Raw genomic sequence first — 12447 nt, forward strand, 5'->3', positions numbered from 1 at the left:
ATCCAAAAACTATCGTTGGAAGATGTCATAATGGATCTCCGAATTGTTGACATTTAGAGTATTCACATTCTGAAGATTCACATCCATAACAAAGTTCAATGTGAAGATGTCTATGTTGGTCCCTTCAATGGTATTGGAATTTGGTGGAGGGATTGTGGCGTTGCAATGTCGGGGAGTGTAAAGAGTTGTTGGCAATAGGTGTTAACTTCTGTCTTTCATTTAATGCCATTTTAGTTTATTCCATATCCATATCTTTCTCTATCTCCTAACTAACTATCTCTCTTATTCTTCCCTCTACACCTTACCCACTTTCTATCCTTGTCTTTCCCTATCTCTTCCCCCCTCTTCATATCCCTCTTTTCCTACCAAGCTCCCTCCATTTTTCTTTCCCCATTTTATCTCTCTCATCTCTCCCTCTATATATCTCTCGTTCTCCATTTTCTAATGTCACTTTATTTGTCCTCATTGTCTCTCAATCAATCTTTCTCACATCTATGTTTTTTTTTATATCTCTTCTTATCTATGTCTCCCTGTTTATGTATCCGCCCCCGCCCCCCCCCCCCGCTCGCGGCCCGCCCCACCCCTCCCTCTCTCTCTCTTTCTCTCTCTCTCTCTCTCTCTCACACACACACACACACACACACACACACACACACACACACAATCAATGTTTCTTTATGTCTCCTTTATAAATATTTTCTATATAGTAAGAATTAAATTAGACAATAGATTCTATGATCTATATCTCCTTAGCTCTCCTCACCCCCTTTGCCTGCATATGTATTTTTCTATCAAATCACCTCTCCTAACCTGCTCTCCTTATACATTTATCCTTTCTATCTCCCTTCTTTTTCTCTATCTTCTTACCTCTCCTCTTTTCTTAACCTATAATATGTATCCTAGCTTATCTCGATTTCTATATTTATCTCTCTATCCCCCTCTTCATCTCTCTACTAATTGTCTTTATAACCTTTTGTATCTCTCATTCTTTTCCTCTCTATCTCTATATTTTCATCTCTCCCTCTACTTGTCTCTACAACCTTTTGTATCTCTCATTCTTTTCCTCTCTATCTCTATATTTTCATCTCTCCCTCTCCTTGTCTTTATAACCTTTTGTATCTCTCATTTTTTCCCTCTCTATCTCTATATTGTCCTCTCTCCCTCTACATCTATTTCTTATTAACTTGTACGTCCCACATTCACTCAAACTATATCTCATTATCTTTCCCCACCCCTCTCTCTCTTTATATGTATCTTATTAATCAAAAGAAATAGTCAACATTAAAAATAATATAAATTTCAAATTACGAATCCTGACTATTTTAAAAGATATGATTTCAAATAATAAATATACCTCTATCAAATTTAATCTAGTTTCTTGATTCAACCATTTGTATAGGAAGATTTGAATGTTAATGAATAGCAATTTAAAACATTTAATATTTCTTATAAAAAATATTTTTACCACAAATTAAAAATAAATTCTAATATATAATGTAATTGCAACACATCGTATTCTTCATTCTTTTTGTTTAGGGTCTGTTTGGCAATGGGAATACAAGTGGAATAGGCATATGTATATTCTTAAAATTTTGAATTCTCTGTTTGGATGCACCAAATCGGAATTAGAATAGGAATAAAATTGGAATACGTATCCCAATTTTGGCCTAAAATTGGGCATTTTCTATTCCACCTAAATAGGTGGAATAGAAATACGTATTCCTATTCCAATTTTTATTTATTTTAGAAAACATAAAATTTTGAGTCTAAATTACGCATCAAATTCTAGGTGAACCAAACAAGAATAGGAATCTGTAACCCCATTTTTTATTTGAGAATAAGTATTCAAGAGTAAGTATTCCTATTCCCATTTTTATATTCCCACAGCCAAACGAACCCTTAGATTTTAGTAAATCTCTATAAATCAAAATTACTAATATTTGAAAATATTGAACTATAATACAAAAACATATTAAAAAAAATTTATCAACAATATTAAACCTAAAATCCATTCTAATCAAAATGCTTTATACTCCTACTCTAACATATATATTTGAAAGGAAGATTATATTCCAATTAACTCTTAAAATTAGATAACTCCAACCATAAAATTGTCCAATGCCCTATTCAATCCTACTTTGCAAATCAAAGCAAAGAGCATGAGAATAAAACCAAAGAGCAGAGTGAGAGATTAAAAGAGGGAAATTAGGAAATTGCAATCATACCTCGCGGGTGTAAAACTTGATAGAAAACCCATGGGCTCTCAGAGGGTTTTAGGGCTACCACGGTCATGGATGACAATGAAGAAACAAATAATGAGTGGGGTTTGCACACCGGGGGCCCTCAGGAAATCAACACATGTAAGGTGAGATACATCACATGTCATCTCAGAAAAGCCCTCCGTGCTCCCCACCAGATAATATTCCTCCCACAGTATTGGCCCTAATTAATCCCCTAGGTAAAAAAATCAAATCATCAAATCAAACAATAGGAAAAACATGAAATATAAAAAATAAACATAAGGGCACCTTTGGATCCGACTGTGAGGGAAGCATTGTTGTTCCAAACTGGAGCACCCGTGTTGGGTGTCCAAAAAGCGGTACTGTATGCACTCAATGGCCGGTACTGCACACATTTAAAAGAAATCACAATTCAGTAATAGTAATCTCCTAGAAAATAACAAGGTCTAAATTGCAATCCAATCGAAAACACCTATTTCTTCCCAACACAAATGCTCACCTTGTAGGGATTCATGATCGAAATGAAGGAGGTGGATAGAGTGGATCAAAGACAAACACGAATGCAATGATAAACATTCAAATCAATAAGCAAAACACAAAGACATCAAGCTGTGCTACAACACTTCATACTCATTAACATAACTAAAATCTACTACAAATCCTTAGAATACTACAACATTCTATCCACTTATGATCCACAATGAGAAACCCAAAATGGGCTCTACTGATCACAAGCCCAATCCATTATATTTATAAGCAAATGCATATTTAATGCTGGAGAAAAGAGTTGGCAATACATTTAATGCAGACTGTGAGGCTAGTGTGTTGGCCCATGCTTGGACGACTGATGACTGCTGATGACGGCTGCATGTTTGCTACTTTTGACTGTTTGTTTGTGGTTGTGGATGGCGGGTGTGGGAGAAATTACTCCACCAACACGAAATCGGGGAGGCGCCGAAAATTCGAAAACTCTGAAGAGATTCAAGAGAGAGGCTTATCACCAATAGTTCCCCCACAAATTCGATATGTATACAGCTGTTTATTCACATAAAATAGAAATTTCTGCGAATAGCAGAATTTTTATGGAGAGGAGAGTTTATGGATTTCTTGCTAAGGAGCAGTTAGTTTCGGAAAGTGTAAAAAGTCAATAGATATGGTGTGTGAAAAATCTAACTATTGTAGTCATTGATTATTAATATCCTATCATAAATGATTATTAAACTGCTGAAGATAAATTCCTAGCTAATATCAAAAATAACACAACTGCAACTTCACTTATAAAATACAGAAAGAAATGCGCAACACAATGAACACAATATTTTCGGACAAATTGTCCTTGAAAAAACCCCTAAGGGAAAACCAGTTCTATAGATGAGAAATTATATTAAACTTCAGCAAATCAAGAGATACAAAATTCCTTGCCTCTTACTGGTAGAACTTCGACAACCTCCTAATTTATTTCGCTGGAATTCCCAACTGCTATTTCCACGCTAACACTGTGCCCTTGCTAACACTGCAAGACTATTTGCTAACATGGAAACGTTTCTCCAAACTTCTTGTTCTCCAAATGCCCCCTAGATCCCCTTTTATACTACTCTCGTTGGTAAACCAACAGCCGAGATTGATTTACAATCGACGGTGGAGATATAAAACAACTTACCAACCCTAACAAAATTGGTTTCTAGTCACTTCTAAAAGAAGTCAATTATTTAATAAATAATTGTCCTTGCTCTAACCAATTTGTTAGCAAAAACAATTAGATACTAAATAATAGCATATGGGCAAACAACTGTCCAAGCTAACAAAACTAACACTCCCTCTTAGCGAGGAAGCTATTCTACAGGACACCTAACTTATCTTTGAAGAAGATAAATTTTGCCTTCCCCAATGCCTTAGTCAGAATGTCTGCTATCTGCTCCTCTTTAGGTATGTATTGTAGCTAAACAACTCCCTTTTGTACACAATCTCTGATGAAGTGATATCTGATATCTATATTTTTAAAACTATCATGAAACACTGGATTCTCGGACAATTTGATGCAACTCTGATTGTCACAATGTATCACAGTAGTCTCCACCTTCTGACCAAACAAGGCTACTAACAACTTTCGAAGCCATATAGCTTCACATGTTGCCATGCTAGCTACTATGTATTCTGCTTCTGCTAAACTTAGAGCCACAGACTTCTGCTTCCTGCTGAACCAAGATACAACTCTTGATCCCAAGCTGAAACAACACCCTGAAGTGCTCCTTTTGTCTATTGTACTTCCTGCCCAATCTACATCAGTATAGCTAGCCTAATACCTTCACCTCGAACATATCTGATCCCATACTCGACTGTACCACGCAAGTAACATAGCACATACTTAGCCACTATCCAATGCATTATCTTTGGTTCAACCATGAACTGATTAAGAGAGTTTACTGCAAATGCTATATCTAGCCTAGTATTGACCAAATACATAAGCGAATCAATCAACTATCTATATAAAGTGGGATCTACATCTTTCTGCTTAGTTGTATCTACCTTCCTCCAATTCGTGATCATGGGTGTAGACATGGCTTTGCAATCCTCCATCCCAAATTTCTTCAAGATTTCAATGAAATATTTCCCTTGACCAAGGAAAATCTTCCCATCTATTTGCCACACTTCCATGCCTAGAAAGTAGTGCATAAGTCCTAAATCCTTCATCTCGAACTCTTCTGCAAGGTTCTTCTTGCAATCCACTATGAGCTTGAGTGAACCTGTAAGAAATAGGTCATTCACATAAAGAACAAGAATGAGAATCTCACCCCCAACCATCAAGTAGTAGAGGTTAGCATCTACTTCACTCTTCACAAAGCCCATTTTCTACAAGTATGTATCAATGCACTCATACCACGCTCTAGGAGCCTGCTTGAGTCCGTACAATGCTTTCTTCAATCTGCACACGTGGGTCTCTTTGCTGTGTGCTACAAAGCCTTCTAGTTGTTCTATGTATACCTCCTCCTTTAACTCACCATTAAGGAATGCTGTCTTGACATCCATTTGATAGATTTTCCATCCCATCTGTGCTGCAAGTGAGATTATAGCTCATATAGAAGTATACCTGGCAACAAGAGCAAATGTTTCTTCATAGTCTATTCCCTCCTTCTGAGAGAACCCCTTTTCCATGAACCTCGCCTTGTATTTCTTGATGCTACCATCCGCACCGTGCTTTATCTTATAGATCCAGCATGATCCAACTACAACCCTATTTGTTGGTCTATGTACTACCTCCCACACATCATTCTGCATTATTGAAGAATATTCCTCAACCATAGCATCTCGCCATACCTGATATTTTGAAACTTCCTAATAGCTAGAAGGCTCACTATCTACCAACTGACTAACTAATGCCACATAGTCATTGAACTTGGCTGGTTATCTTCGCTGTCTAGTACTCTTCCTAGGAGCTCCCACAAACTTCTGAGTATCCCTTTGTGTATCTGGAACCACATGGTTCCTACTGCCAACTGTAGAGGATGAAATGTCAACCTCTAAGTCTTCTAGATACATTTTCTATTGCACCTATTGCTCCATACTCTGTGAATCTTCACTAACTAAGTCTACACTCGTACTGGTAACTGTACTTGAGCTTTGTTGCTCTTGACTTGGTCTTGGAGCTTCTGTTGGCTGCTCACTCTGATCATCTGCTGGAAAATCTCTAGATCTCCTGAATGCCTTGTCCTCCATGAACTTGACATCCCATCTGACAATAATTCTTTTAGTCCCCGGAATGAAAATCTTGTATGCCTTTGAGGTCTCACTGTACCTAACAAAGTACCCCCTCTCTGCAGTCTGATCTAACTTTGTATGTGTATCTCCAAGAATATGGCAATATGCCAAACTCTCGAATATCCTGAAGTGACTAACATCTGGCTTCTTCCCTATGAAAGCCTCCTCTCGTGTTATCTTCCCTAGCACCTTGTGTGGAACTCTATTCTGAATGTAGACTGTTGTATTACACGCCTCTGCCCATAAGTAACAGAGCATGTCCTGGTCATGTAGCATAGCTCTTGCTGCCTCTGATATAGAATGGTTCTTCCTCTTAGCAACTCCATTTTGCTATGGATTGTAAGGAAAAATCCATTCTCTCTTGATTTCTTCTTTGGTGCAGAACTCTTGGAAGTCATTTCCTTTGTACTCGCCTCCATTGTCTGACCGAAGAACCTTTATCTTCTTTCCTGTCGAGTTCTCCACAAGAGCCTTGAACTCTTGGAATCGACTAAAAACCTCATCCTTAGTCTTCAAGAAGTATATCCAGGTCTTTCTAGAGAAATCATCAATAAAAGTAACATAGTACTCATATCCTCTAAGAGATTTTGTCGACATCGGTCCATAAACATCTGAATGTACTAGATCAAGAAAACCCTTAGATCTAGTGTCACTCCTTGAAAAAGATGCTTTCGCAAACTTCCCCAACACACATCGCTTACATACATCGTCATGCTCTATGCTCACCTCTGAAACACCTGTCACCGTCTCACGAAGCAATCTAAGTGCTCCATGATGAATATGGCCCATCCTCCTATGCCATAGCTCTCCAAGATCTCTAGGATTACTATTGCTCATAAGTGCCTTAGGAGTATCAAACTGCAATCTATAAAGGCGACCACTCCTAACTCCAATAGTTATGGGTGATTTCCAATCCTTGTGATTAATCAACACATGTCTCCCTCTAAAGAGTACATTATACCCCCTATCCTGAAGAACAGATACATAAATCAAATTCATACCTAAGCCTGGCACATATAACACATCATGAAGTGGGATTATCTTTCCATTCTCCCTCTGAAACTGAACAGTCCCTTTCCCAACAGGGTTGAGTTTGGACAAGTTTCCCACAAAAATTTGGATGTTGGTGTCCTCCTCCTTATAATTGGAGAAGTACTCTCTAACTCCTGTTATATGAAATGACGCCCCACTATCTATATACCAAACACACTGTGAGATTGACCTAACCATACATGCTATGAGTGCAAAATCATCTTCCATTCTACTGGAGAGTTCTTTCGCACTTGCTGAAGCTGCCACCTGCTTCTTACCCTTCTTCCTCTCTGGGCAATCACTGACATAGTGGCCAAACTCGTGACATCCAAAGGACTTGACCTTAGAAAGGTCCTTCTTCTTCTTCTCACATTGTGAATTTGATCCTTTTCTAGATCCCTTCTTTGCTTTCCCTTTACCCACTAGGGAAACATTCTCTTGTTCCACCTCATTTTTCGGACTCTTGTTGGCCCCATTGACAAGACTTAGTCTAAACTCCTCCTGAGTGAAATCAGTCCATAGTCGATCCCAACTCAATAAAGTATCTCGTCCATTGACAACTTGAACAAAGACACTCCATTGTTTAGTAAAACCATTTAGGGCTATTCTCACTAGCTCGTCATCACTAGGGCTATCTCCAACAACTGCTAACTCATCCTTGACAAGTCTGAGCCTGGTGAGGTAACTTGTGACGTCTTCTCCCTGATTCATTCGGGTATTCTTTAGCTTCTCTTTGAGAATCAACTTCCTATTGGTGGTAGCATTTTGGTATAGATTCAGAATGGCGTCCCACATCTTCTTCGCTGTATCTAGCTCTGAGATATGTGGAACAATATGATCCTTGACACCATCAAGGATTATCCTCCTCGCTTTGGCATCATCCTTCCTATATGCTGCAAGCTGTGTTGCATCCGTTGGTAAAGGTACAACACTGGTAGCATAATCCTTGATACCATTCTCTTCCAACAATAAAGAAATTCTAGCCTTCCAGAAACCAAAATTTGAGGCACCATCCAATCTATCCTGATCTCTCAAACCAGTTGAAGCCATCTCAAGGGTTTAAAGAAATAATAAATCTAAAGAGATCAAAATTTCTTTCCTAGGGCAAAACTCTTCTACCCTTAACAATGCTCTGATACCATGTGAAAAATTTAACTATTGCAGTCACTGATTATTAATCTCCTATCATAAACGATTATTAAACTGCTGAAAATAAAATTTCAGCTAATATCAAAAAATAACACAACTGCAACTTCACTTATAAAATACGGAAAGAAATGCGCAACACAATGAACACAATATTTTTGGACAAATTGTCCCTGGAAAAACCCCTAAGGGAAAACCAGTTCTACAGATGAGAAATTATATTAAACTTCAGCAAATCAAGAGATACAAAATTCCTTGCCTCTTACTGGCAGAACTTCGACAACCTCCTAATTTATTCCGCTGAAATTCCCCACTGCTATTCCCATGCTAACACTGCGCCCTTGCTAACACCGCAAGACTGTTTGCTAACACTGCAAGCATTTCTCCAAACTTCTTGTTCTCAAAATGCCCCCTAGACCCCCTTTTATACTACTCTCGTTGATAAACCAACGGCCGAGATTGATTTGCAATTGACGGTGGAGATATAAAACAACTTACCAACCCTAACAAAATTGGTTTCTAGTTGCTTCTAAAAGAAGTCAATTATTTAATAAATAGTTGTCCTTGCTCTAACCAAGTTGTTAGCAAAAACAATTAGATACTAAATAATAGCATATGGACAAACAACTGTCCAAGCTAACAAAACTAACATGGTGGACCTTGCCGTCTAAAAGATGTGTAAACCGTGCAGGACAAGACTTCGAGGAACACCAAATTTGTGAGAGATGGAGAAAACGTTTCGTGATTTATCGAATACGAGTAAAGTGACTCAGTAGAAACTAATAAATGATATATTTCTATGGTCGTCATGCCTACAGTATCTACAATTACATGGAAAATTCAGCTCCTTACAAATTATCTCTTTCTACGAAAGGTTGGTCTTTGGTTAGTGCCTTGACTAAATAAATAAAATAAAGACAATTAAGTATGTCTGATTAATTAATCACCTATTTATGTTTGAGTCAAAGTTCAACAGCACGTGCGTAGTTGGTGATGACAAAGTAAAGCTCAGGACATTTTTGAACAGTGAGACATTTGAAATGGGCAATTTTTTCCAGATAACAGTCTTACCATTAAAATTAGAAATTCATATTTTCCATTCCGCCGAACCTTGAACGAGCAGAAAGAGTGCACCAAGGACTGGATTTGTCCCTGATGAAAATCAAATTAGCATTCAACCTTTTGAATCGTTTTATTTTGGCTCTTGTACTTTTGCTCATTCTTCAGCGCAAAGGTGATCTGTTAGTCTATGCTGGTGGAGACACCCTCTCTTTGGGGTATTCTCTGAGGGGAAAGTAGACTATTGTTTCAAAAAATGACACTTTTGAACTGGGATTTTTTAATCCTGAGGGAACGAGCAACTGGTATGTTGGCATCTGGTATGCCCAGATCTCTGTCAAGACCATCATTTGGGTGGCTAACAGAGAAACTCCCATCAAAGACATGTCGAGCGTTTTGACTCTCTCTACGTCTGGTTACCTCACCGTATCTGATTTGCAAGGAAAAGCCATTTGGTCCACTAATACTACTCAGCAAACTAATAAGGCATCAATGGCGTCTGTACTTGACACTGGTAATTTAGTTCTCTTTGGCTTCCAAAACATGACTTGCGAGGTTGTGTGGGACAACTTTGTGAACCCCACAGATCATTTTATGCCTACCATGAAGCTTTCAAAAGGTTTGAAATTGATTTCTTGGAAGAGTTCCAAGGATCCAGCGCCCGAGCCTTTCTCGTTGCAACTGAATCCGTCTCCCAGAGTGACAAATTATATGCTGCAGTATAAAAATGGTGTTTCATATTACACCTCGGGAGAATGGAGTGGTAGATATTTTGCCAACATGCCACAGACAGAATCAGATACTTTGATTAAGCAGAGATTGGTGGAAGAATCTCCAACGAGAATGTACTACACATACTGGCTCACACCCACGGCTAGTTCGACCATGATGGTGAGGCAAGTTATCCACAGCAACGGAGTGCTGACCGCTCACTTTTGGCTTAACAACAAAACGTGGAACGTGGTCTTTAATGCACCCATGTCGAGTTGCGGCATGTACGGCATATGCGGGGCTTATGGATTCTGCTTCACCCAGATTAACGTTCAGTTGTGCGAATGTGTGCAAGGTTTTCAGCCAAGAGACTCAATTGCATGGCGTTCTCAGGAGTGGTGGTCAAGCGGCTGTATTCGGCGTACTCCACTAAACTGCTCCACCATCAACGACAGTGCGAGTCACACGAAAGCATATGGTTTTGTCTAAATCAGTAATACGACCTTGTCCGATGAAGAACCTGTTCAGTATGGCCAACAGCCCACTCTTTTACGATGTAAAACTGCCTGCCTCCACAATTGCTCCTGCACGGCCTTTTCTTTCACTGATTCTGTTTGTAAATTGTGGTTTGGAGATCTGTTGAGCCTGCAGGCAACTTCTTCTACCACCCAGTCGACCTTATTCGTCCGATTGGCTGTTTCCGATGTGCCCCAGCCCTCACCCGACGCAAGAAGGAGCAGGAGAATAATTGGGCTCTCCGTATCAATTCCTTTGGCCGTAGCTCTTTTGGGTGCTCTGTTTCCATGGCTCGTTCGGCGCATGCGAGGAAAACTGACTGAAAAAGCGGAGGACTGCGACACGACAATATTTCTGTGAACGTTCAGCTTCAAAGAGCTCAAAACTGCGACCAACAATTTCTCCTATCGGTTGGGAAAGGGAGCATTTGGCTCTGTTTTCAAAGGAACTCTGGCGGATGGAACTCTTGTGGCCGTGAAAAAATTAGAGGGCTCCGCACAATCAGAAAAATAATTCCATGCAGAAACAAGTACCGTGGGAAACATACATCATGTGAATCTGGTGAAGCTCCGGGGATTCTACGTAGAGGGGTCTGAAAGAATGGTTGTTTATGACTACATGCAGAATGGGTCTCTCGACTCTTTCCTGTCCCCCATGTTTAAACCGGGACAAACAGTGTTGGACTGGAAAACCAGATTTGGCATCGCCCTGGGGACTGCAAGAGCGTTGGCTTATCTGCACGAGGAATGTAGGGACCAGATCATCCACTATGATATCAAGCCAGAGAACATTCTTCTAGATGCAGATTTTTCCCCCAAAGTGGCTGATTTTGGGCTGGCAAAACTTGTGGGCAGAGATGTGAGCAGAGTGCTGACAACGATAAGAGGAACGAGAGGGTATTTGGCTCTCGAGTGGATTTCTGGTCTGCCGATCACAGTGAAGGTGGACGTCTACAGTTTTGGCATGACTCTGCTCGAGATCATCTCAGGCCGACGAAACAATGATTTGAGTGTGCCGGACTCTCAATACTTTTCGACGTGGGCAACGGTTGAAATTGAGAAGGGAAACATTATGGGCATCGTGGATGAAAAGATTGCAGAGAAGGCAGATGTGGAAGAGGTGAGAAAAGCGGCCATGGTGAGCATTCAGTGCATTGAGGAGGATGAGTATGGAAGGCCGAGCATGAGCCAAGTTATTCGAAAGTTGGAAGGCATATCAGAGTCTAATGTAGAACTATTGGTGATGTAGGCTTTCAGCTGTCTGTTTAATCTTCCCTATTCTTACCTAATCCAACTACTTTATTTATTGTTGTTTTCTCATCGAGAGTTCTAGATTTCTCATTTTAAACTATACTTTTAGATTATTAGGTTTAGGTTTAGGGTTTGTTCCAAAGGTTGAGTCGGTTGTAATATTTTTCCAGAAGTTTGTAGATGTTTTGTCTTCTCGGCTAATAGTAGATTTCTCTAGAATATTGTATGCTTTCTTATAAAAGGCAATATGTACTCATTTGATATTATAGCGGAATGAAATATAATATAGTTTATTGTGCGGCAACACATTGTATTGTTCTGTGTCTTTGTTATTTTTTGTCCTCTGTCTATCCATCGAATTGGTATCAGAGCTGTAGAAAATTTGGGCATTATTTTTATAGGCAGATGTCATTGTGGGTGAAGGGAAAATGAGAGCAAAAAGATCTAAGGAAGAGATTATAGTTGCTATGTGAAGAAGGAAGAGAAAGGGTTTGTAGTGATTACAAGTCAGAAAGTTTTACCGTTAAATCATGGCAGGAACCAGTGGAAGTATTTCATAGCCGCAAATTCCAACTTTTAATGGCAAAAATTATGATTATTGGAGCATCAAAATGAAAAAACTTTTTTCTTCTCAGGATGTTTGGGATTTAATTGAAAGTGGGTTCCTTGAACCAGCAGACCAGTAGGCATATCAAGCTCTTTCACAAGCTGAAAAAGATTTATTAAAGGAAAATAGG

The 12447-nt window shown here is 39.2% G+C and overlaps 1 pseudogene; it reads left to right on the forward strand.

The window, feature by feature from the left end:
• Positions 1-9320: 9320 nt before the first annotated feature.
• On the forward strand, positions 9321-11708 carry LOC149568306 (G-type lectin S-receptor-like serine/threonine-protein kinase At2g19130 pseudogene; annotated as a pseudogene).
• Positions 11709-12447: the final 739 nt, after the last annotated feature.

Source organism: Cupressus sempervirens, chromosome 3 (assembly GCF_028749045.1).
Source record: "Cupressus sempervirens isolate cs-2001-9-10 chromosome 3, ASM2874904v1, whole genome shotgun sequence".
NCBI lineage: Eukaryota > Viridiplantae > Streptophyta > Pinopsida > Cupressales > Cupressaceae > Cupressus > Cupressus sempervirens.